The sequence below is a fragment of the Varanus komodoensis genome, unplaced genomic scaffold (assembly GCF_004798865.1).
Source record: "Varanus komodoensis strain SLA01 unplaced genomic scaffold, ASM479886v1 scaffold7_1, whole genome shotgun sequence".
NCBI classification, from domain to species: Eukaryota; Metazoa; Chordata; class Lepidosauria; order Squamata; family Varanidae; genus Varanus; species Varanus komodoensis.
The window spans coordinates 6891660-6916200 of NW_025336479.1; the positions used below are offsets into that span (position 1 = coordinate 6891660).

Below are 24541 nucleotides of genomic sequence, written 5' to 3' on the forward strand. Positions count from 1 at the left end.
AGCCTTGATATCCTCTGCTTTTTTTCTTTTAATTTTTCTGGCTTCAAGATTGGCATTTTCTGTGCGCAGCTTCCCCCTTCCCAAGGAAAAGAAAATTGTCTGCCTAGATGCAAGATTAAAACAGCAGTGGCTGCTCGCGTTGTCTCTTCATCTCTTGTTCCATCCTTTGTGGACCCTGGTTATCATTATCGGAGTACATTTCTACCCCACCTTCCTTCCTCTTGTGAAGAGCACAAGGCAGCTTATAGAACTCAGTGTTATCCTTGCAACAACAAACTTGTGAGGTGGTTTTGGCTGAGAGTGAGTGACTGGCCCAAAGTCACCCAGGAAGCTTCATGGCTGAGCGTGGACCAGAACCTGAATGTTCTAGGTACCTAGTTCAGCACTCTCAACATCCCTCCAACACACACACAAACACACACAGGGAGGGAGGGAGCAAGGGACCGGCTCTCTAGGTGACTCTGGTTCATTCTGCCTATTGCAGGTAAATTTTGCTCAACACTGTGAAGGTGTGAGAGCACAGTTCATGCGAACTGGCATGTTATAGTCATAAAACATAAAACACAGAGTGGATATGCTATGGGTCACAGTATCTATTTTTTAAAAGAATACCTCCCATTTCTGATATGCTTTTCTAATGTCTGATTATTATTTCCTTAATATTAAGGATGCTCAAGTACATTTGAGAGGGAATTTAGTATATGTTTCTTAATTAAGGGAAACAAAATGAAAAATGTGATTAACCTATAGATCACTTTCTTTGAAAAACCAGATGTTTCCTCATTCAGAGAGATACAGGTAGGGGGACAGGAGCCAATTCTCCTTTTATTTCTGTTACACAATCCAGTTTGGCTCTCATCAAATGTGGAGGAGATCTACACTGGGGATTTTTCTGGTAATGTAATATCTGATCGTGTGTCATACAACGGAGACCCCAAACCATTTTCTTTGCACCATTTCTGCTATTATATCCCAGTTTTCTTCACACCAGCTATGTTTCAACTTGTTTCTGTGTTGCATTTTTCTGCAGCATACATTCCCTGGGTGCTGATCTTGCACTGTTGTTCTGACTGGGAGTGGAGGGGCTTGGGGCCGCAATGTGGAAGGGTTCTCTTTTTGCCAGCATGCATGCTCAGAGGTCGGAGTTGCTGAATAGCACAAACCTCTCATGTTGCTAAAAATGCTAGCTAAAAATGCCCTGACATACACATCCACCCAGGGTAAATCACACTGTCTTCCTATGGCACGTACTCCTGCAAAACTCAGCATGGGAGAAGGCCTGCAAGGAACAACCAGCCAAAAATACTGTGATATACATGTCTACTCAGAGGTCCTCTAAAGGTCAGCGTGGGGGAGAGGGGGTGTTGCTTTGGCTTTCAGGAAGGAACTGTATGTTACTTTTTGCTAACTCTTTGCTCCTGCACACCAGGGAACCTTTGTACATAAGCAAAGCAAAGCAAAACAAAAAGGAACAACCCTTAAAGGGCCATTTCCCTGCACAGTTCCCTTTCCCCACTCCTCCCACTTCTGCAATGGAATTTGTGTGTGACGCTAGATCACGTTTTAACACAGTGGAAAGTGGGCTGTGTTCATTGGCATGTGCCCCAACACCATGCCTGCCTTTGGCATAAACACCATGACAGCATGGCCTGAGGAAGAGATGGGGCTCTAGGGTAGTTTCTCCTCCTCGTTACACTTCCACTCCTCCTTCCAATGTGTGATGGTTTCACATGTCTTGGTTAACTGAAGTCTGATTCTTTTGAGGGAATGACGACAATTCTCTCATGCATGCAAGTGTACTTCCTGTGAGCTGAGTAAGCGTTTAAATATGGCAGTGAAGCAGTGCAAATCAGTTATGTTGGAGAGCTGCACCAGCCGGGTTACATGAGGTATGCAGAACTGCTACACTCTGAAACTCTTGGGTTTCACTACCATTTCAGAAAGTACATGGGCAGTTCTTTCCCTGCAGATGTTTCCTTTTGGCCACAGCTGGTCAGAGTCCTTGAAGTCTAAATCCACAGGCCTTATTTGCGGTTTCTTAAGCTTCTTGAAATGTAGCTGATATAGTGCATTAGCTGTCCCTTAGTTGCATTTCCTGAATGAGTAAATGAAAAGAGGCAAATACAGTTCTCCCCACCCTTGCCTTGATTGCACCAAAGGTTTATGATGCAAGGTTTCTTTTCTGAAAAAAAGAACGCAAGGGGGAAAGTCTTAAGGAATGCACTGCCTACCTATTTCATTTCTAATGGCAGCATTACTTCACCCTCTCTCTTTTGGAATCAAAATCCAAAGTGGCTGAATTTTAGGCCAGTGGAAAATACTATTCAATCATCATCATCATCATCATCATCATCATCATCATCATCAATAAAAACAAACAGCATTCACTGCAAGCAATATTTAGTTGCAGTGCCGGTCCAAATAAGTCATGTAATGAATGAAATGGCTCAGATATAACTAGATTCTCCATGCTTTCTTCATATATTGTCTTTCCTGCCACCCCATCCTCATGAATGCATTTGTAGGAAAGAAGCCCAGAATAAGGTAACCACTGAACTCATCATACCATCCTTCCAGCTGTAAGCAGCAGAATGGCCATTTATGCAGTGCCAAAAAGAAGAAGGAAAACATCACAAAAGGAGACCTTTTTGCATAAAATTGGCATCTGCTAAGTTATATATGTATAGATGCCAATTTATAAATTATTATTGTAATTTAAGTCAAAATATAGTACATCTCACCCTACGGATGAAGCCTGTCACCAGATGACCTGTGTGCCTGCCTCCTCAGTCCAGCTTAGCCCAGGAGCTAAGTGTGGATGGGCAACTGTTCTTACGGTTCTTTGTTGCACTTGGACAGGACAGCCTTTCAAACAGAAAATACCTCCAAACAGAAGATAGTACCCTGGCATCCCTCCAGAGAAGAAGAGACACGGCCACTCTAGCCTTCTGTGGTTATTGGCCGAAAATGCAGTACAGGCACCCTGGGATCTTAAGGAGAACAGCAATCTGAAGCAGAGGTACTTGCCTTGATATTGCGACTAGATTTAAATGTAGTCTTCCCTTGTGCTCTTTGCGATCTTGTTCTCCAGCTCTTGACACAAAGAATCTCAATATCATGAATTATTGGGCCATTTTTTTTGGAAAGTTTTGAAATCTGGCAGTGTGATTATTTCATAGGACTTCCCCCCTAACCCCCCCCCCACACACACACATACTGAAATAATTAAACACCATTTGGTCTGAAATAAAGTAAGACTTCAAGCATTCATTTGTGTTTTTCTGGACCATCAGATTTTTGCTAGAGGGGAAAACCAGAACAACATGGTAAGTCGTGTTCCAGCCCTAATGCATGACAAATATAGAGAGCTACAGATGATTCATGGAGGAATGCTATGCTTGGTGAGACAGCTTGGATGAGGGTGGGATGCGACTTAAGTTTCCTGCTACCTGCAGATCCTGAAGATATACAGGCACTGAGCATTGCTTCTGACATGGCACTACAAAGTAGCAAGCAATAAACCAATTCAGATGAGTAAACTGGGGAAGAGCAATAATATCCAAGAAGTCTGGTAATGCTACTTTATCTATACAGGCTGCAAACTTGCAGTCATTAAGCAACGGAAGAGTAAAATCAAGTTGTTACAATCATATCATTCAGTGCCTGAAATAACTAAATATGTTTCATCCAGTGGCCATCCTCAGTGGTCTGATTTAGAAAAATTCTATATGAACGTACATATATATTTCAATCTGAACTTCTCATACCTATTGACAATATGGAATAGTGCAGTGTTTCCACCTACAGTTATGAAGTCATTTAAGAAATGAATCTGCTTCCTAAATACACAACAACAATGAAACAAATACCTTGTGTAAGAAAAGAAACTCATGCATGAGTTCACAGCCAAGCTGTTGCAATGTATGTGCTTAACCACTCCACAACTCTCTCCAGATAACTGATTTCATTGGTTTGCCATCAGCATGGCCAGGATCAAAGGTCATAGAGGGGTCCCTAAAAATCCAAAGCAATTTGTTGATGATGCTTCATAAGAGAAGCAAGAGTTTCCTGCTAGGTCACACAAGCAATCTTAAGCTGGGTGGGGGTTTAGATATGAAATGAGACTCCACTCTGTGAAGGAAGATCATGATTGTTTATGTCAGATTGGGGTTATCATCCTTATTCAGCCATGAATAAAGCTGAATAAATGCCCCAAGCTGGCTGAAGGCCACATAATTCTAACTCTGGATCTTGCTTGGGTTAGTGCAGCAAGAAATCTGACATTTGGCACAGCCTGGGAAATCAAGGAATGCAGAGAATTTAATGACTTGACACAGGCTGTATTATACCACCCCTGCTGCTTTAGCAGCCTGTGTAATGTAATCTAAGAAGTATTACTACTATGTGGTATGCAACTAATTTATAATGTGAAACTAATTCATAAGACAACAACAAACAACAACAGCAGAACTACTACTACTACAGCACCGATTGGAAGCTGCATGAACTTGTTTTCTCTGTGGCCATTAATGATGTGAGAGTAGAAGATGACTTTTTTTTTTTTTTTTGTAGTTACGCTATTTCCCCTGCCACACACTCTGAAAAAAAGCAACTCAGTGTTTATATTCACCATGTTTATTGACCTGGGAACAAGATGGAAGTGAGCCAGATTTGAAGGGAAAAAGAAGCCTTTGTGTCTTTGATTATGATGCTATATTTGGGTCAAATGCTTAGGCAGAAGTTCATCTATAATGCTGTAATTCATCTGCTAAAATTTAATAATGTCTTGTAAATCCTGAGGTTGTGAACTGGTGCATGAACTAAAAGGGTTTGTTCCTCCCTCAAGGAGGCCATGGAAATGAGGCCATGTAGGAAAAGCCTGCAGAAGCCCATCTCATTCCCTCCAACACTTGCAGCGGGAAGGCTCTTGTTTCTAAGAGATCTCTATCAGATGGGATCAGGCAGAAATAGCCTTTCATACTGACATGCAATGCTGCTTCATCTGATTCATGCCACTTGCAATTTAACCCTGGACTCTCTTATCTTTTGCAGCCTACCTACCTGAGATCCTTTTAGCTGGAGATCAAATATGGGACTTTCTGCAAACAAAGGCCAGGTTCTGCATCTGTGACAGAGCTATATACTGGATTAAAATAGTTCACTGGGTCTCTTGAAGTTTGTCATCCAAATATTTCCTCTTCAGGCAATCAGCCACAAAGATGGGAGTGCCGTGCTTTCCACCCAGAAGCTTAAATACAAGGACACCCCTGCCATTCTGGAAATTACAATTTTTCCCCTAATTTTTTGAGACTATTCACTTTCCCACAAAGTTACTTCACCCTAGTTGCTTCATTGCAGTTCTAGGGTTCCCTTGGCACTGAAAAGTATAGTTGCTTTGCATAATTCCATCTATGGTTTCAAGGTTTTTCAGCTCACCAAGGACCAAGTTCCATCTTGGAAATATTTAGATAGAAAAAAAAAAACATTTTTAGAACTGGAAGTCTGAACTGGAAGATTAGAATTCCACCAAAAGAGGGCCACTCTTTTACAGCAGAGGGACCCTTGGTCTGGGGTTTCAGAAGCCCAGGTCCCTGTTCCTGCTCAACATGAAGGTTGCTGTTTCAGCAAGTCATTGGTCTGGTTCTCCCACATGCTGGTTTTCTATGTGCAGGAATATTTGTTTAAATAGAGAATCATTGAATCATGTGATTCCCACCCCTGACCTTTGTGGGAGCTCACATGATTCAGTGCTTCTCTATTAAACAAATATTCCTTCATGTAGAAAACCAGCATGTGAGAGAGAAGATTCTAGAATTCCTTCCTGGTATGCTAGTTTACTCTGAGCAGGCAGGAGTACTTAGTCACGAGCTTTTTATACGAGGCATTTATTGTGCTCTGGTCACTGCCTGCTCATGGGTTGTTTTGCAGTTTCTTTAGCCATCATCGTGACTGTCCAGTTTTGCTTCTGCTTTTAAAGAGGGGCTATGTAGTAGGAAAGCAGGAAAGGAAATGTTCTTCATGTAAAGCCCTGTCCTCAGTGCTGCAACAAAACTGAAAGTAAATACAGCAGAGCTTTTCGTATTAGAAGAGCTCCATGTCATCCCATCACTCATAGTGTGACATCTTCAAGGGAAGTGGGCCTCTCTTTCATGGGGCTGAGTCACTCTATGTCTGCCTCTCACCTTCCATGGGGTAGCTCTGTACAACCAGAGACCTTTTGAGGAAGCGTGAAACATAACTGTGATCAGTTACAGAACTTAGTGCAAGTGACTTATGACAGATAATGTTTTTTCCACAGATCTATGGACTTGATGTACTTCAGGTTCATCATTCAGGTAGGTGAATATAACGTTCTCAGAAGGTATCCCCTTGTCAATGCAGATGCAATAATATGCACTATGTATCTGCAAAATTATAAACAGTTGTCTTGAAAATCAGCTGAAGTGGAATGTATTAAAATGTATTGAACCACTAAACAATACAGGGTATAGTTCTAAGTAAACAAGTAAAAGGTTGGGTCAACCAGCCTAACCATGATGAACAGGACTGGACCATGCATAGGAATTTCAGTGAATTTCAGCATTCCTCCTGTTACAATCCAAACTTATAATTTTACAACGACATGATAGAAATTGGCATGGATAGGCTACTAGCTTTGCTAACACACATGACCTGTGTCTGGATGTTAGCCAGGCCTGCTAACTCCAAATGGCTGTACATTAGTAAGAATAAAGATGTTTTTGCTGCTAGCCTGAATCTAAATAGAAACCAGTGCAGTCTCCTTTGGGGGAAATTCTACATTTGGGGTGCTACACGGAAAAGACCCATGTTTCACATTCCCACCAACTTAATCTCTTTTGGTGGTTTGACATATAGCAGGATTTCAGAAGGAGAACGTAATCAGTTGCAAGTTCATAAGGCTGTTAATAAGTATCTTCTGCAGGCACAGGAAGTGTATTCCAAAAGGGGTTGGCTAATTTATCACACAAGAACCACAAAAGGATGATTGATTACAGGAAAATAACTTGTTGGTGATAGGCATTCTATGAACTTAATGCCAATGTTAAGAAGTCAAGTAGATAATATGAGTATAGATCCCTGAGGGAACTCATAGACAAACTGGCTGAGCAATAATTGCTCAGCACCACATTATGGGAACATTCAACCATATAGGAACAGAACTACCACAACATGGTGATCCCAAGCCCCATATTTGCCAGATGGTCTAGAAGGATCCTTCTAGACCATGTCTTAATAAAATAAATAAATAGATAAATAAATCCTATGCCTGATGATATTAAATGCTGCTGAGAAGTCTAGCAGGACCAACTGGAATGGACTCCCCCTCACCAAGCTAGCCAAAGTTGCTTCCATTCCAAAAGTGGGCCTGAACTCAGATTGGAAAGGATGCAGATAATCAGCTTCATCTATGAATGCCTGGAGCTGAGCGATCACCAGCTGCTCCAGGACATGACTCCAAAAAGAGAATGGAGACTTGACTGATGATAAGCCACAGTTATCTAGTAATAGAAGCTCCCTCTTTTTCACTCCCTCCAGAAATGCTGAGGCAGCAAGGTCTCACCTAGTCCTATGTCTACTGGCGCAACATCATGTCCCAGTGACTGAGATGGGGCATCTCACAGAGGCAACTTTCTGTGTCAAGTGAAACTGGCCTTCAGTTTCCTCCCCACTTCTTCATATATTGTGTGTTCCAAATTCTTCATCATTTATTGTTCTTCCATAAATGATTTCCAGTTTTACTTGTCAACTTTGTGTGAGGTTCAGAAAAGTTACAGAAAACATTGTTAGCCACTGTCAAGATGTCTTTAGTTTCTAGGCTCCTGAGAACTTTGCATTGTCCCATCTTGGCCTGAATGGCTTCTTTAATCAGAACATGTGTCAAATGCTTTACCCCATTGCCCTTCTGATTCCAAGTTCTTTGTGAGCGATGGAGAAATGGTGTTTCAGATTCCCTCCCAGTCTCAGAAGGGTTGCACTTTGCTGCCAAGAGAAAAACAATACAAATCATATGCATGATCCCAAATCTGTCTGGCTGCCTTGCAAGAAAAGTCTAGATTCAGGGTGGAGCAAACAGACACAACAGCAAATGCAGCACACACGCTCTTTTAGATGCAGTGCAGCCTGGGAGGCAGGCAGCTTCCTCCAGGCTTATCTCTGACAGATGTGCTGAGTGAGTCTCAGAAATGGGGGAGTCGGGAGGGCTGACCCAGTGCTGCAAGGATGTCTTTTACTGGCTTCCAGCAAGATGTGAATGCATCTTGCTTAAAATTTATCATGCTGGATGATGTCATGACATGATGAGACATAAAATCATAAATTTCAGAAGAAAAAGTCCCCATTGTGGGTCAGATGCTCTCAGTAAATCCAGATAACAGTCCATTCCAAGCCCGTCTTATTCCACCCCCACCCATCTTTTTTTTAAGAGCTGGTGAAAAGCAGATGGTTTTCATCTGCTCCCTTTGCGTACGAAGTGACACATCTCATCAGCTATCACTGCTCCTCTTGTTCCAGCAGCCTCCCTCTGTGTGCGCTGCCCAACCTCCCATGCTCCTGCTCTGTGTGAAGAGGGGCACGTGGCCTGCTGCTTTGCTTTTTAGGCATAACATTATTGCTTTCAAAATACCAGGACCAAAGCAAAGGATGATCCGTGTATCTTTGTTAATGCAGCTGATTTGTTGGCAGCTTGGCTTCTTTCCCCGTTCATACAATCTCTTAAGAATGATAAAGAAATTGAGGTTACAAGGAATCCACCAGGTGAGATTGCAAGATTTAATACTGGACAGAGCTATCACCCGAATTGCATTTAGCACAATCCACCTATTGGTTATATACTTTGGCTCCTTGCCCCTCACAGTTCCTGTTGATCTCTGTGGGACTTGCTTGTGAGCAAGCATGCATAAGATTTGATTGCACATGGACACAACATCCAGAATAAAGTTAAAGTTGTATCAGTGTAAGTCACTAAAACACCAATTCTTCATTTTCTTTTGGAAAGTTCTATGAATTTTGTTGTATGATGCATGATAAGAACAGTTTCCCCAGTAGATATTACCAAAATCTATCTGTTCCTACACAGATACCTGCTCCATGTCTTCCCTCCACAGTTTGGAGGATCAGTTTATTGACTTCTTAAAGGTTCTTCTATAGAATGATGACTCGAAAAGACCTCATCTGGACATCTGGTCCAACTGTCTGCTGCAGAAATCCCCTGCTATGGCAGCCCTGATAGATGACCATTCCATCTTTGCTTTAAAAATTTGATTTAATGAAGGACAGTCCATCTCCTTCTGGATCTGGTCCCCTTCAAACAGTGGGCCATTGGGAAGTTCTTCCTAATATATAATCTGAAATATTTGAAACCACTTTATGAGTGTTTGTCGAAGCTATCCTGCTTCTTGAGTATGGAAACAACTTTTCAGAAACAGAGGCTGGGGAGTAACAATAGTTTCCCTAACTGCAATAGAAGGAATAGTAGGGAATTGTCCAGTTTAGTGAGTTGGATGCACTCAAGTTGGAAACATCACTCTGGAATGGAGTGACATTGGCCTTCATCTGCTGCTTTGTTTCATGCTACCACTAAGATGGATCCCTTTTCTGGACATGCCAAGTTGCACCTACTGGCTACACTTAGCCCTTGCAGGGGTAGTGGCCACATGTTAATAGCTTTCCTTATGGACAAATGAGTATTGTATAGTTTTCTGACATCTCCTGAAGGCCTTCTTTCAGTCTTAGCTAAGGTCTTGCTTTTTGCTTGGAATGGGGAGACCTAGGGCATCATCAGGATCATTCCCAAGCATCCTCAATCTAATCAAAGAGCAACACTGGTATTTTGAGAAACTGGTGATTATGAAATAGCTGAGTTGGCACGGCAGCTAGAACATAGGTGGCAAAAATGCAGAAACCCTCATGATGACACAGGTGTGAGAAACCATCTTAGGGCTTATTTTTGTTACATTGATGCTGGCACACAATTATTTTATTTCTCTGCTCTCATTATGTCTGAACAGTTTATTTTCTGTGGGATAAAAGGGTAAGATTGAACCCTGAGAGTCTCCCTATGTTTACTCTGCATTACATTTCATGAACAAAATAATTTATCTGTTCTGGTTAGAATGCCATTGTTTTGGCAGAGCAAGAAATGGATGAGCCCAGCATTCCTTCTAGGTATTTTGATTGTTAAATGATGATGATGATAGCATTGCATTTATAACCTTGCAAGGAACTCAAAGTGTCTTAAATAATTCTCTTTGTGCTCTCAATCTTATCCTCACAACAACCCTGAGAGTCTAGGCTGAGGCTGAGAGTCTGAAAGTAGTCCAAAGTGAGTTTCATGGCTGAATGAGGACTTGAACTAGGCTCTCCCAAGTACCAATCCAACATTCTAACCACTACACTACACTCATTTTGGGTAACTTTCAGCCTTGTGCATCCTTGTGATAGGGACACATTTCTTGTTCGTTTGAGACTTTCCTCCTGTTCTTTGGATCAGACCTCTCCTGACTATTAATATTATCAGGGTTGGACTTACCTGGGTCTTAAAGGTGGTGAATGGCTGTCTAAAAAATGATCTGGTTTCTACTGCACATGAGGAATCATAGAATCATAGATAGTAGAGTTGGAAGAGGCCATGAAGGTCACTGACTCCAACCCCCTGCTGTTGCAGGACACCACGATACACCATCCCACTCAGATGACTGTCCAGTTTTGCTTTGAATGTCTTTAGTGTAGGAGAATCCTCAACCTCTCTAGGCAACTGGTTCCGCTCTTTGGAACAGCCTTTGACGTACTTATAGAGTATGTCAAGTTGCCCCTCAGTCTTCTCCTCTCAAGGCTGAACATGCCCAGTTCCCTCAGAAACTCCTCATAGGGCAGTGTTTCCAAGCCCTGGATCATTTTTGTTGCCCTCCACTGGACCCTTTCTAATTTCTTAAATCTCGGTGCCCAGAACTGGACATAATATTCCAGATGAGGTCTGACTAGTAAGGAATATAAGGGAGCTTCTACTTCTTGTGATTTGGAAGGAATACTTCTGTTAATGCATCCCAAAGTAGCATTTGCCCTTTTGGCAGCTGCATTGCATTGTTGACTCATATTTAGCCTGTTGTCCACAATTACTCCGAGATCTTTTTCTTTTTCAGTTCTGTTGAGCCACGTATTCCCCGTCATGTATTGATGCATTTGATTTCTTTTTCCTTGGTGGAGGACTTGGCACTTGTCCTTACTGAATCTCATTCTGTTGCTTTCAGCCCAGTGTTCAAGTTTAGTGATCCGCTGGGGAAACAGCACTGTTTCCCTGTTGGGGGGATCGGCAAGGCGTGGCAATGTTGGGCACCCCTTGCAGGGTCACTGCTGCTGTGGGCAGGACCAGAAGGACATGCTTGGAGACTTCTCCTTTTGTGGGGAAAGTCTTCCAGGAGAGCATGTGCCCCCTCCAACAGGACTTATACTTTTCAAACATTTAAATGAAGGCCCTGAGAAAATTGACTTGGAAGTTAGGCTAGAAGCATGGTTAGCATGTAGTTGGCACAAAGAGCTGCCCCGTATTTTCACAGACTAGTCCCAGGGGAGTCTGGATGAGCATATTTATTGGCACTGTAATGCCTGGCTCACTGGTGTGTCGGGTCCCAAACCATCCTCCATGCACCATTCCTGCCATTATGTCCTGCCTGTTTTCAGATGAGCTATATCACAGCTCTTGTACTTTTCCTAGCGGATATTTTTCAGTGGGTGCTAAGCTGTGAGCTAAAAGAAATGTAAATTTATCTTCCTTGAAAAGAAGGGCCCCAAGATTAAAACTTGTCTTTAGTCATATCTACTCAGAAGTAAGTCACATTATCTTTAATGGTAATTACCCAGAAGTAAACCACATTGCTGGCACCTGCTCTTGAGAAAGTCACCCAGGAGAGAGGTTGCACTGGCTTTTTGGAGCTGCTTTTGTCAGGAGGGTGATGAAGAGTTGGGTCTGCTGGCTTCATTTTACCCTAAATTGTTGAATTGGTGCATTTTCTCCAATGGAATGCTAAAGTTCAAGGTGATTGCAGGATGATTCCCATGTTGAGGTAACTTATAATTTCTTCCAACATATTAGCATCTTGATCATTTTTCCGCATGGAAGTTTTGGTTTGCATCTGAGAGGAGCCACAAAATCAAGGAAACCAAAGCCTGGGTTCACTCACACGCTCTTTGTGAAGGAACACAGAAAGCCAAAGGGATTCTGTGCAAAAGCAATTTAGGTGTGCATTTACTGATCTGTATGTCCAACATGCAGAGTTTCTTAACCATTGTGAGGGAATATTATCAATTTCACACACTTTATGTGTAGCTAGGTCCAAAATCAGGTGAGAAGAAATGCCAAAGAATAGCATGTGAAAGATTTACTCTTACGTCTTCTAGATGTCTATGCAAAGGTAAGGCATTTGCTTCCATGTACAGGATTGTGCCTTAATAGTGCTAGCTGATCCTCCTTTCCATAAAGCGACAAGGAAAGGTTATTGCCTTTTCTTTTAGAAAAGAGAAGAGAAAAAACTCTGCTCTCCTAGGAACATTGAACAATAAAGTTTGTTTAAAGCCCTTCAAATGTGTCATCATGTTTGCTTAAGTGAGAGTGGGGATGTTGGGAAAGTGTTGCAGCTGGGGAGAAGTTGAAGGCTACTGCACATTGGAATGGAGTTAAGATTTAATAGCTGTCTATCCTTGAAAAGAAACCAAGATAACCAAGAAGGAGTTAAAGCAACAGTTGTCGACTGACTCCTGCAAAGGAGTGAGGTTAGGCTGTCTCCCGCCCACCCCCACCCCTTCCATTTTAGCTAGAAGTTCAGCTCTAGGTTAACAGCCCTGAGGATGTGGTTGCAACCATAATGGGTTCAAGAGTTAACTCTTTTCTAAACATAACTTAAATTTCATTTAGAGGAAGATAACACATTTATCTATAATATTTTAAAGGGGCCAATTGAATGATCAAAGAACATGAGTGAAGCCTGCCTGAACTCATTTCATGAAGAGAAGAGCTAGACATTTGGTGTGGATATGTGTGGGCCTGCGTGTATCCGTAAACTGGCTTCAGTAATTTTTAATGACACAGATATAATGCTTACAGTGACAATAGAACTGGGTGAATATATCACAGGATACCTACAATTCAAGCACATCTGGCAACAGGAAGTTATGGGGTGCAGGGGCAGTAAAGGGACTGAAGGGAAGCATTTCCTTGCATATGAAGTAGAGTCAAAATGGAACTGAGGAATGTTAGGATCTTGTCTTTTGCCAGCGCACACTGTTGGCCCACCCAGCTCAGTATTATTTAACCCAGCCTTTCCCAACCTGGTTGGTGCCTTCCAACTGATTTGGACCACAGCTCTCAGCATTCGCAATACTCACTCATGCTGGCTTGGGCTGATGAGAGCTGAAGTTAAAAAGGTCTGGAATGGGTAAGTTGGTGAAGGATGACCTGTTATGGCTGGTGGTCCCAGAGATGGGCCTTGCATGCTGCCTGATCATTTTAGCTGAAGAGAAGCGTGAGATCTTCCACAATGTGCTCTGCCACTGAGCTTTGGTACTTTTCCTAAAAGTTAAATTGAACCCATCTCTGCGGTGGTCTCTTGCTCTTTCCTTCTAGGGTAGCCTTTCCCAGTTTGGTGCTTTCACAATGTTCTGGACCTACATCTTCTGTTAGTACCAGCCCACATGGGTAATAGCAAGGAATGCTTGGAGTTGCAGTCCAAGGTATCTGCAGGGCACCAGCTTATAGAAAACTGCCCTGAAGCATTAAATAAATAGACAGGATGTCTAATGATGTGACGTGTCCATCGGTTGTGACTGGCCACATGTAATATACGCAAATGAGCAACTGACTCTGGAAGAACGAGAATTTTATCTCATCTGCTGTGTGCATACTTGTTGGCGAAGGGCCCAAACAACCAAATGGAAGTCACGCTGGAGCCACACAGAAATATTTAGCACTTCTTGCTCTCATGACCTACCGACAAGGGAGGGAGAAAGTGGGAAAACCACCCAAGAGCCACTACAGTGTTGGTCTTCCTCAAGCTGAACTTACATATGAGATGCAGTTGCAGCTCTGTGACTGAGCTGAAAGACCGAGTGCCTTATTTTTGATTTCTTTGGAAGAAAAGGAATTAATTTCCTGCTGGGAAGTTTGTTTGCTTTTAAAATGATTAAATCTATTACAACCCAACTGCAGAAACCTTGTCTCTCAGGCAGCACCTCCTAGCTAGGAACCTGGTGTGTTCAGCAGTGACTCTCGTCATCTCCATCCAGTACACGCATTGCCCTGCATGCTGTGCATGAAGTGAGTTGTGGGCAATCCATCTGGAAGGTGCATGGGTGGGGACGGAACACACGTGTACACAACTACAGACTCACACACTGGAGAATGACTGGCACAACTTGACGATGTGTGTGCACGCCACTCTGCAGCTCCCCCACCCCCCTTCTGCTGTGCCTTCCTGAATAGCTTTCCTGCAACAGACTCCAGGCGTCTTGGTCCCTTGACAACATTAAAATCTCCACCCCATAAAGACCATTTCAGAACCCAAATTGCCCCTAATTTACATGTTTCTCTTCACTTTGAAACACAAGACTCCTGATGATAACATCACAAGTGACAGAAATGGGTATCTGTTATTAATTACAGGCTGACAAGAGGGACAAGACGAGCCACGGGGGCACAGCCTCAGTCGGAGTCGCTTAGTGCTCTCCTACCACTTCAAATGCAGGCTGGACACAATGGCAGGCATTTTCCGTTTCATAGGAGGGCAAATCCCCCTTAAATAGTGCCTCCAGTTCAGGTTTTAAAGCCCAGACTGGCTAAAAGAGAGCCAAGGAGTTCAGCCACCAAGGAATAGTATTCTTCTCCTGAGTAAGGGAGAACTGGGCATGTTAAAGACAGTGAAGTCCGCAGCTCAGCCTCTTTCCAGGAATAAAAGCGCCAAGTGTATATAGGTAAGGCTATTGAGTACAGGTTTATTATCCTACCACGATTCTTATTCAAACTGGCTAAGACTTGCTACTTTTCTAGAACTTAGGAGCACTTTACAGGAATTTATGGGTGTTGTGTTCAGGGGCTGAAAATATGCAAGCTCCGGCGATTCAGGATCCATGCAGTTAGAAATAAATGGTATAATTTTGAATATGTAGTTTGCAACACCAGTCCCCCAGTTTTTCTTTAGAAATATATCCCGCACACTGGAACAATATATTCCACAATATATTCCACAACTGGTACAGTGGGGATTTTCAAGGAAATGATATCTAGAAAGGATAAAGGGCATTACCCAAGGAGACAATGGTCATGCAAATGGTCTTCTCCGGGGCTCGGGATATATTTTCCAGGGATTACATTTATCTATGGTTATCAGCACTTGTTCGCTTTTAAAGAAGCCCAACTGGGTGTTTTTCCTTTTTCTTTTTGGGCTGTGTTTTCTTGACCTCAGCTTACATTCCCAGACATTTAAATTAATATACCTCGCAGAAAAGGTGACAACCCTACTTCATTTCCCATGGTGTGGGCAGGTCACCTTTTGACCTTTTAACATTACCTGGGGCTTTCCTTCAACCTAGACAAGTTTCGTGTGCCTTTAGAAGCCAAGTGCATGGATAATGGACTGGAGGGAAATGGTCCGAAGCAACAGTGTGCATCAGGGCAAAGCAAGGAGGGGCACATGTAAAGCTCCCACCCAAACACTCTTCCTCTTATGAAAACAAAGCTCTCCACCCGCTTCGTTATACTTGAATGCAACAGGCATGTGCATAAACATGCTTTTTGTCCCTGTCACATCTGTTTTGGCCCACAGATAGGTTTAAATGGGATCCAATAAATAAAAGGGGGCTCCTTTCTGACTTCACTGGCTCAACACTTGAGTGGAGGGAGGTACACAGGGATGCAGGAATGGGGCTTGCATGCATGACCTTATCCCACTACACATGTTCAACCAGGAACTGGCAACTTTGGGATGCCTGCAAGCCACTTTTTTTCCTCTGGACTGACATGCCCACCCCTCTCCAGATGATAAAAGTAGGTAGAGGGGAAATTAAAACATACCCCCCCCCCAAAAAAAAGGGGACAGCCTGCACTGGCTACAGATGTCAGTTTGTTTGCATTTTTAATTTGGGGAGGGGCAGTCCTGAATTCTGGAGGGAGGGTTGATGGTGCAACACCAGAAAGCTGCAGGTGCTTCATGTGTAGTTCACATCCCCCATCCCTGCTTCCAGCCCTCACATCCTTCAAATGAACATCCAAATGGAATAAAATAGGAACACAGGACACTGCCTTTACTTAAGTTTGATCCTTGGTCCATCTAGCTCAAAATCCCCAGCACTGGCTGGCAGCAGGTCCCCAGGGCTTCAGACAGGTATTTTTCCAGTACTGCCTGGAGAGATGGGATAGGTCCTGGGATATTTAGCATCAGATCATGTTCTCTTCCACAGTGGCTTTACCCATGGTGAGTGAATGGAATCTCTATGTTAGAAGTAATATGCAATTGAATGCCAGTTCTCTGGCATGTCACTATGGGGAATCAGCTGTCAACAGAATATTCTGCTTGTGGGCTTCCTAGAGTCATCTGGCACTAAGGAAAGAAAGATGCTTCTAGGCAGACTTTTGATCTGATCCAGCAGGGAGCCTCTTAAATTCTTATCAGAGCTGAGTTTCACTGTCCCTTGAAAAAACCTGAGAGGCTTTCCATTAGCAGCTAGTAAATATATCTGTGTTTGCAGAATGAAAGTTGTGTTTACTAGAATATTCTAAAGCAAACTTGTACGAGTGATTTATATTTACTCAGTGCATCGTGGGGAGCTTTGTGTCAGATGCATCAATGGCCCACTGTGGACTTCCTGTACAGTCATGCATTCAGCTTTCAAGTTCTTACATTGCTTTTCTATCATTCTAAGACACATTTTTGGCAACTTTGATGAACTCTGCATGTGCATGCCTTCCTTATTACAAGTAAAATAAACCAGTGGTGAAGGAACAGACTTATTCATTGGAAAACACACCAGGTAAAGCTTCAGAACGGAAATAACACTGAAATCCTCTGTGGAATGCCTCTGCTCATCTCCCAGCACACATGTTTTATATCAAATCGCCTGCCAAGATGACAGGGCAAAGCATTGTGCAAGGAAACAGTATGTTATATTTAAGGCTGTGCCTAGGCAAGAAACTGTCTTTGCTAATGAGCGCAAGAACTCAGCTGGTGGCCCATTTCAGGCAAGGGGGATCTCTTGCATTCAAGAACTCAGCCCCATGGAGAAGTATTCTGAGGGTGGCAGGTTAGAGGACGATCTGCTAAATTATCGACTGTGCTCAGGAAAGTCTTTGGACATGAGAGGGGATGATTTATAAGCTCCCCGTTGATCTCTGACACAAGCTTCAGTAGCCCATGCTGCTTTCTTAATTTATGACCTTGTCATCACAGCCTTTATGGTGCTTCAGGATATGTGGCCCTGCTTGGCTTTCAGGCTGTAAGCCTGAACCAGTTGGAGCCTTTGTCATTTCAAATGGCAAGACTTCACTTGAAAATCAGAGGCAAAATAGTGAAGTTGGAAGTATTGTGTCAAACACCTTACCATGAGTCTCTACTATAGATTAATCCAATGGAGGCCATTTTAGGAAAAGGGAGGCATTCTAGTATCCCATGCAAATACATGTAAAAATGTGTGATCTGCCCCTGATTAAACATATTCAGATTCTGGGCAAATGGTCATCAAGTCATACTTTTTTATGGAAAATATATTTGAATATATATTTGAAGCATGGTCAGTATCACTTAGAGACCCTCATTAAGTGGGCAGTTATGTTATAAACTGAAATAAGTTGACATGGGTGGGACAAGTATGGCTTCACTTCTGGCTCATTCATGGCAATTTCATGTAAATATATACCTGGATGTCACTAATGTGTTTGGGCATTAAATGGCAGTCCCACCGATCCCACTGGAACATGATTGCACATATGGGTTGCAGTCTTAGATTTGCGCAGGTGTAATATTGTTAATATTCAACAAGGGAACTGAGCTATGCACTCCACAATTATTGTCTCCATGACTCCAGGAGATCTTAGGATTCAAAGTGAAGCACTATCAGTGAGTGGTGGGAGAAATCAGTCTTCTTTCATTGAAGGTAGAAGCCAGGTAAGAAAAGAGCACCAGACAAGAAATGCACTTAACAAAATGCAAAAATGAAACAGAACACAGATAGCTATTACTTATGTATTTATTTTATGTATTCAGTGATATTTATGACTTGGTTTAGAAGAAGTCGTAAATATCACTGAATACATAAAATAAGAGATATTAGAAGAGATTTCTAAGCAACTGACAAAATGCATCATCATATCACGATTAAATACTGCACACAGAAGACAGTATTACCTTCCTGGAAGTGTTCGTTAGACAAATTTAATTTTCAGATGGTGCTAGAACAGTTATTTTGGCCATTGTGTGACGGATACACAGACTGCAACCAAGTTGGCAAAAGAACCATTGTATAATCAGCAAATCCTTTCACATGGAAGATCAAATCTGCTTGCAAGGCAGGTGAGAGAGAGGTGAATTCACTGGCCTGAGGCTAAATAACAGTGTTTGCAGAATATATTATCCCTCTGGAAAGTTGTCTTAATGCATAAACGTATGCACACTTACTAAGGAGAAGCCCCTGCTACCCACCCATTTAGCATGAAGACAGGAATTCCATATAGGCATTCAGCAGGTGGAACTTTCTATTAACAGAAATGTTTGCTACCTAACATTATGGTACCTAATTTGCTACCTAATTTGCAGGACCAGCCATTATTCTTCAGGTACAAACTGGGAGAGCATTTGGCCATGGGAGAGTCTGCCCTTGCTTCAGATGCTTTGTCTGGCTGACACCTGTCCTTACCAGTACACAAAGAGGCCGACTGCTGGGTGACCCTGGCTGCCCCACTGTGCCATGGTTATGTAGCCCAGGGCTGGGGAATCTCTTTCAACCCAAAGGCTGGATGCAATTTTGGGGAAGCTCTTGGGGGGAATCCTTCCAATATAGTGGAACCAAAGGTAAAAGGTGGGACAAGATAAAAGCAAAAATGCCCAAGTGCCAGCATGCTGTCACTGAAGATGTTTTCATGTCATTTCCTATGCCCAGGGAGGGGCTTTTCAATGTTTTAGGTGGGAAAACGATTTCCCACAGAAATAGGAGATGACTAACAGTCAGTGGTTTGAGTGTGGCCAGGGGGAGGTTTAGGCCAGGGCTTGAAATTAGTCCCCATTGGTATAGCTCCAGCATGTGGTGAACCTGGCAGAACTTGTGGCGTAGTGGTTAAGAGCATGGGACTGGGACTCAGGCGATCCGGGTTCAAGTCCCCGCTCAGCCATGGAGCCAACTGGGTGACTTTGGGCCAGTCACAGACTCTCAGCCCAACCTACCTCACAGGGTTGTTGTTGTTGTGGAGATAAGATGGAGGAGGAGAGATGATGTAAGCTGCCTTGAGCCCTTTGTAGGAAAAGGGCAGGATATAAATCGCAATATAAATAAATAAATAAATAAAAACTTAAGGGGGGCTTCTTGTAGTAATCCTGTCTCCCTGACTACCTGTGAACAGGCTAACTCCCTTCCCCCGGCGATACTTTGGCTGCCTCTTCTGAGTATGCTACACTGCTATCTTTCTGGGCCACACCATATCCACCAGCTGTGCCAATGTAAATGGCCAATTAGCCAAATTATGCAAATAAACTCCCTGCCTCCTAGCAGTGGCATGACATGAGGAACAAAAAGGCAGTCACCTTAAGCTAATTGTGGATGTGGCCCCAGAATTTCATCTTGGCCACTGGCTACTGTGGGCTCTAATGGGAAAGGAAGGTGGGGTGACAGGCTGGGAGAAAGATGCTTGGGGCAGGGGAGGGGGTGAGCGAGGCTGCCGTCTCAGCCTGCTCTGCCAGCACATCCAGTTGCCTGGGAGGACATCCCATCTACCTTCACTTCCTGTTGAGAGAGGAAATTTCCTCATTCTGACAAGGGGTTATAGAGCATGCCTTTGAACTACCTATATCTTACGCCCAAGGAAACAATCTTAAAATGGCTAGTCCTTCAAAAAGTAAAAGACCGCTGGGAAGGATGCATCGAGTGCTTGAGGAACACTCAAGAAGCATTATTTTATGAAGCAGCTAATACTTCTTCCCTTCCTCAAGGCACGTGATTATTGTAAAGTGAGCTCACTTATAGGAGGTGCTCACCTGTTGGTATAAGTCTTTTAATGTCATGCATATAAGAGCTTCAGTTATAGGGTGACATAGAAATAAAATTGATGGCAATGCTAAGAAATGTCTTCAGAGAAAGAGAGCAAGTATCCTTTTGGTATATCCAAAGAAATATAGGGCTACATGGCTAATGTGTTTACATTAGCAGGAAGCAGATGAAAAGTGCTGGAGGTATGATTATAGTCCATCAAGGACTCAAGGGTCTGCAAGGTTATGCTTCCTATCATAATTTACAACCCCTTAGAAAATCTTTGTTGCTTGGAGTGATTTGTAGGAATTTTCATGATTCCTACTCCCTGAAAGAAATGTGAGACTGTAAGGAGAAAAGGAGATTAAAGACCGTAAATCCCCTCCATATATTATGGAGCTTAATTTGTCTAATCTCCAAGCAATCACCACTTGCTTCTTCTGGGCTGAGTTTATGCAGACAATAGTTTATTTTCACCACTAGTGGGGTTGAGGTATGGAGTAAAAGTTTAAGGGAGGAAGAGATCACTTGAAAGCAGGAAGGTTGTTAAGTGACAGACGGATCCGATTGCTGGAACGCAGCCCAGGCAACAGTGGGTGTAAGGCAGCCTCCTTTTGCACTGAAATGCTTTCTCGATGCAGTTTTAGAAATGCCTGCAACAGGAAAAAGAGAGAAGAATTGAAAAGGAAAGGAAACCCTGCAGTTGATCTTTAAATTACTGTTTTGAGAATTAGTGTTTCAATCCTTCTTCACCGATTGTATCATGTCCCTAAACTTTAAGCAAATGTTAAGGAATTTTGACTTAGTCTGTGTTTCAGGATGCATCTGAGGTATTTCAAATTTTGTTCCTTTACAGCTGCAAATGTTGTTTTTAAGTTGACTTGATATTCATGGTTTAAAAGGAGAAGACAGTCATCAAACTCGATTGGGAGGTGAAGGAGTCAGCAATAAAAATGATAAATTTATCTTGGGCTACATACAAATTGCCATTTTAAAAATGGGATTATTGAATTTATAACCGCAAAAGAGCAAAGCAAAACAAACAGAACTGTTTCCAGGATGATGGCTTGCTACTTGTCTGGCTGTGCAAAAGAATCTGTCAAAGAAGAATGATTAATGCAGAGCAAACATTTGCAAATATGCAAATTTTTCCGAACCATCCTATGGCTCCTAGACAGTTTCTTTGAAGGTCATAGGATGTGAGGAATTTCTTCCTCTGATATCATACACAGGCAGAACTACAGCCTCAGAGGGGGGAATCCCACTCAGTTTCTATCTTTCCCAGGCACTCTGGAAAGCTCGGCTGTGACTTCTCTCCCAGGATCTATAATGTGGCTTCAGAAGAGGATAGGGAGAGAAGAAATGCCAGTGGGCTCAGGGGTGGAGAGACTGCTGAAGCCTCTGCTGCTGCTGCTCCCCTGCCTGGCTCTTGCTGGCAAGACTTAAGATAGATGGAGACATCCATAACCAGAGTCCTCCATCTAATAAGCTTTTATTCTACAGGACTGTGCTCTGGATTATCTATTTTCAGCAAAACATTGAATGGAAAATGTCGAATAAAAATTTGAACTTTCACTTTGAAAGTGTTTTGTAAAGAAAGATTTAACTTCTTTGAATTGCCGGCAGGCTTCCAATATTAAATCTCACAATCCAGAGATAAAGCCTGCGGTATCTGCAAACACCAGCACATTCCTGGATACCTTTCTTGGCACCCAAAAAGGTGACCTACCCCTCCTGCCATCCTTAAAACGAGCCTATTCTCTTATTGGCAGCTAGAATTGCTGGACATGCACATGGTGGAAATATCGTGAGTGGAGCCGGCTGGAGCCAGGGGTCAGACTAGATGGCCTGGGAGGCCCCTTCTGACTCGCTCTGTTTCTGTTTCTATGTTTCTATGAATAAGTGCCTCTTGCTGCTGGAAACAGGACTGAAAGGAGCTGCTTGGCGTGTTCAAACTCACTTCTGCCTTGTACTGGGCTCTTGGGCTCCGTCTCCGGTGGCAGCCACCTTGTGGTGGGGCCCTGGACCGTTGCTAGATATGCTCTTGGGCCTGAATACTCGCGTGCCCCTGCCTCAGGCTGTCAGCTCTCAAATGTCATGGCTGTCAGTCCAACACTGTCAGATAGGAAAGACCATGACATGTCACATATCACATACTCTCTGATGCTAAGTACCATCGTACACGGATCATCCAATACAGCTCTATGAGGTTTTCAAGCCATCTTTCAGGAATTACGAATTCCTTGGCAGCTTATCTGGAACCCTTCAGTGAAAAGAACCACTGGAGGACAGTTTGTCCATCCCTCCTGATCTTCTGCAATGTGTCGCCAGAAGGAAATGTTACATGTGTTCTAAAGTATAACCCGCTCATAATGGACACATCCTTGTGATACACGAGGTTTCTGTAGAAAACATGCGGGAGTTACTTGCAGGTTCTAGAGGAACCTCAGGAACTCAGAAGGAACCTCAGGAACTCAGAAGGAACTCAGAAGGGCATCTACTGCACTCTCCTGCTCACTGCAGGGATCGTAGTAGCTAAAGCATCCTTGGCATTTAGCCATTTAGCTTCCACTTAAATACTGTTAGTGAAAAGCCCACCCCCTCTTAGGGCCATCTGTTTCACTCTTGAACAGCTTTTACTATTACAAAGTTTTTCCTGTGTTTCACTGAAATGTGCTTTCTCAACATAATTCTTCCAGTCAGCTCTAGTCCTTCGGACCAAGAGGAAAAAAAGAGTTTGCTTCATTTGCAACGTGACAGCCCTTCCAATATTTGAAGATAACAGCCACATGCCCCCCTAAATCTTCCCTAATTCAGACTAAACTGACCCAAGTCTTTGAATTATTCTCCATTTCAAAAACCTTCAACATCCTGGGTGACTTTCTCTGGACTTACTCTAGTTCGCCTGTGTTTTTCTTAAAATGTGAATCCCAGTCTGACCAGTTCAGAACAGGGACAACTTCCTTGACTTTTGTGTTCTGATGCCTAAGATTGTATTAACATTCAACTTGTGATCAACTTCCATCCTTTTTGTTGGCAAATAACTTGATTACACAGCTGAAATCTACACCAGAAACATTTTGCTAGTGAGCACAGCAATCTTTTAACAGAGAAATAGATAAACTTCAGGCTAGAAAGACACCAACTCAAGTGGCATAGAGAAACTGTCACAACAAACTAGTAGGTGAAATATTCAGTAACCCCTCAAACCATCAGCTTGCCTGTAACATAAGCCCTGTTTGAAATCAGGCTGGAAATCAGGTGGTGTAAACCTGCTGGGAAGGGGAGCATGCTGGCCCCACCCTCCCCTTTGCTGCTGTTGTCACACTGAACATTTGGAGGGTGATGCTGTGAAGGCGAGAGCTTCCTCTGTCCCTGAGGGCCCACCACATGACCCAGGACACTGATGAAAAGCGAGTATGTATCCAAATGTATATTCAGCTCACACACTTTTCATGTGTTCCCATTGCCTTCCAGCCTTGAGCACCTTAGATTTTTTTGCTTTGCCCCTACATGCAGGCCTTAACGTGTTGAATTTCATCTTCTAGGTTTTGGCCCAGGGCCCCTGCCCGTCAAGAAAATGTTGGATCTTGATCCTGTCTTCTATGGCATTAACCATCGCTTCCAGCAGAGCATCGGGTGATGGGATCTCTTCTGCTCCCACTGAGCCTGAAGACTCCTCAGTTTGATTAGGCTCTTAAAATTTCGGGGGAATAAAGGTAAACTGTTTAACTTGTAAGATGATTAGACAGCATACAAATTACTTGGCGGGTGTGTATTCTTCATTCCCTTAACATCAGCACATATCTGAAGCAATTCCTTGGAAACCAGTAGTGACCACTGTCTGTCCCCATGGAAACTGCTTTCCATGATGTCACTTTTCCATTAAAGCAAGCAAACCAGGAGAAGGTTGATGCAGTGGTCAGCATCTGCAATGAGGAGAAGCCTAGAAGCTTAAGACCCCTGGTGTCAGAAGTAAATTAAAACTGGGTAAAGAATGAGGATAAGATTGCAGCCTACACAGCCAGGGATCACACTCTGAATCAATGGGGGCTCTCAAAATCTCCAGGACAGCTTTGTGGCAACTCCTAAATCTGACAGAGAACTCCCTCATGAGCAAATAAAAGGCAAGGATCTATAAGGAAATAATTGCACTGAACCCAAAGTCAAATTAGAGGAGAGGATTGTTGTCTGTGTCATTAGCGGAGAAGCTAAGCCTGAGAAAAGCTATAAAAAAGCAAACAGAATGCTCTCTGACCCTGCTAAGAAAGCAAAACAAAAGGGGCAGGTCTAAGTTGGGCTTCCC

At 43.0% G+C, this 24541-nt stretch overlaps 1 protein-coding gene across 3 annotated transcripts in view; it reads left to right on the top strand.

Annotated features, from left to right (window-relative positions):
• Positions 1-5722: 5722 nt before the first annotated feature.
• Positions 5723-24541, top strand: part of TRIM16 (tripartite motif containing 16) — a 173761-nt gene continuing 154942 nt past the window's right edge. For 2 of the 3 annotated variants that reach the window (XM_044453913.1, XM_044453919.1), the window contains exons 1-2: positions 5723-6335; positions 23784-23954. The gene's annotated coding sequence lies outside the window, so the exon portion shown is untranslated. Of the gene's footprint in view, positions 6336-23497; positions 23653-23783; positions 23955-24541 lie in introns of those variants that run through there. The other variant, XM_044453914.1, reaches the window with a different exon arrangement.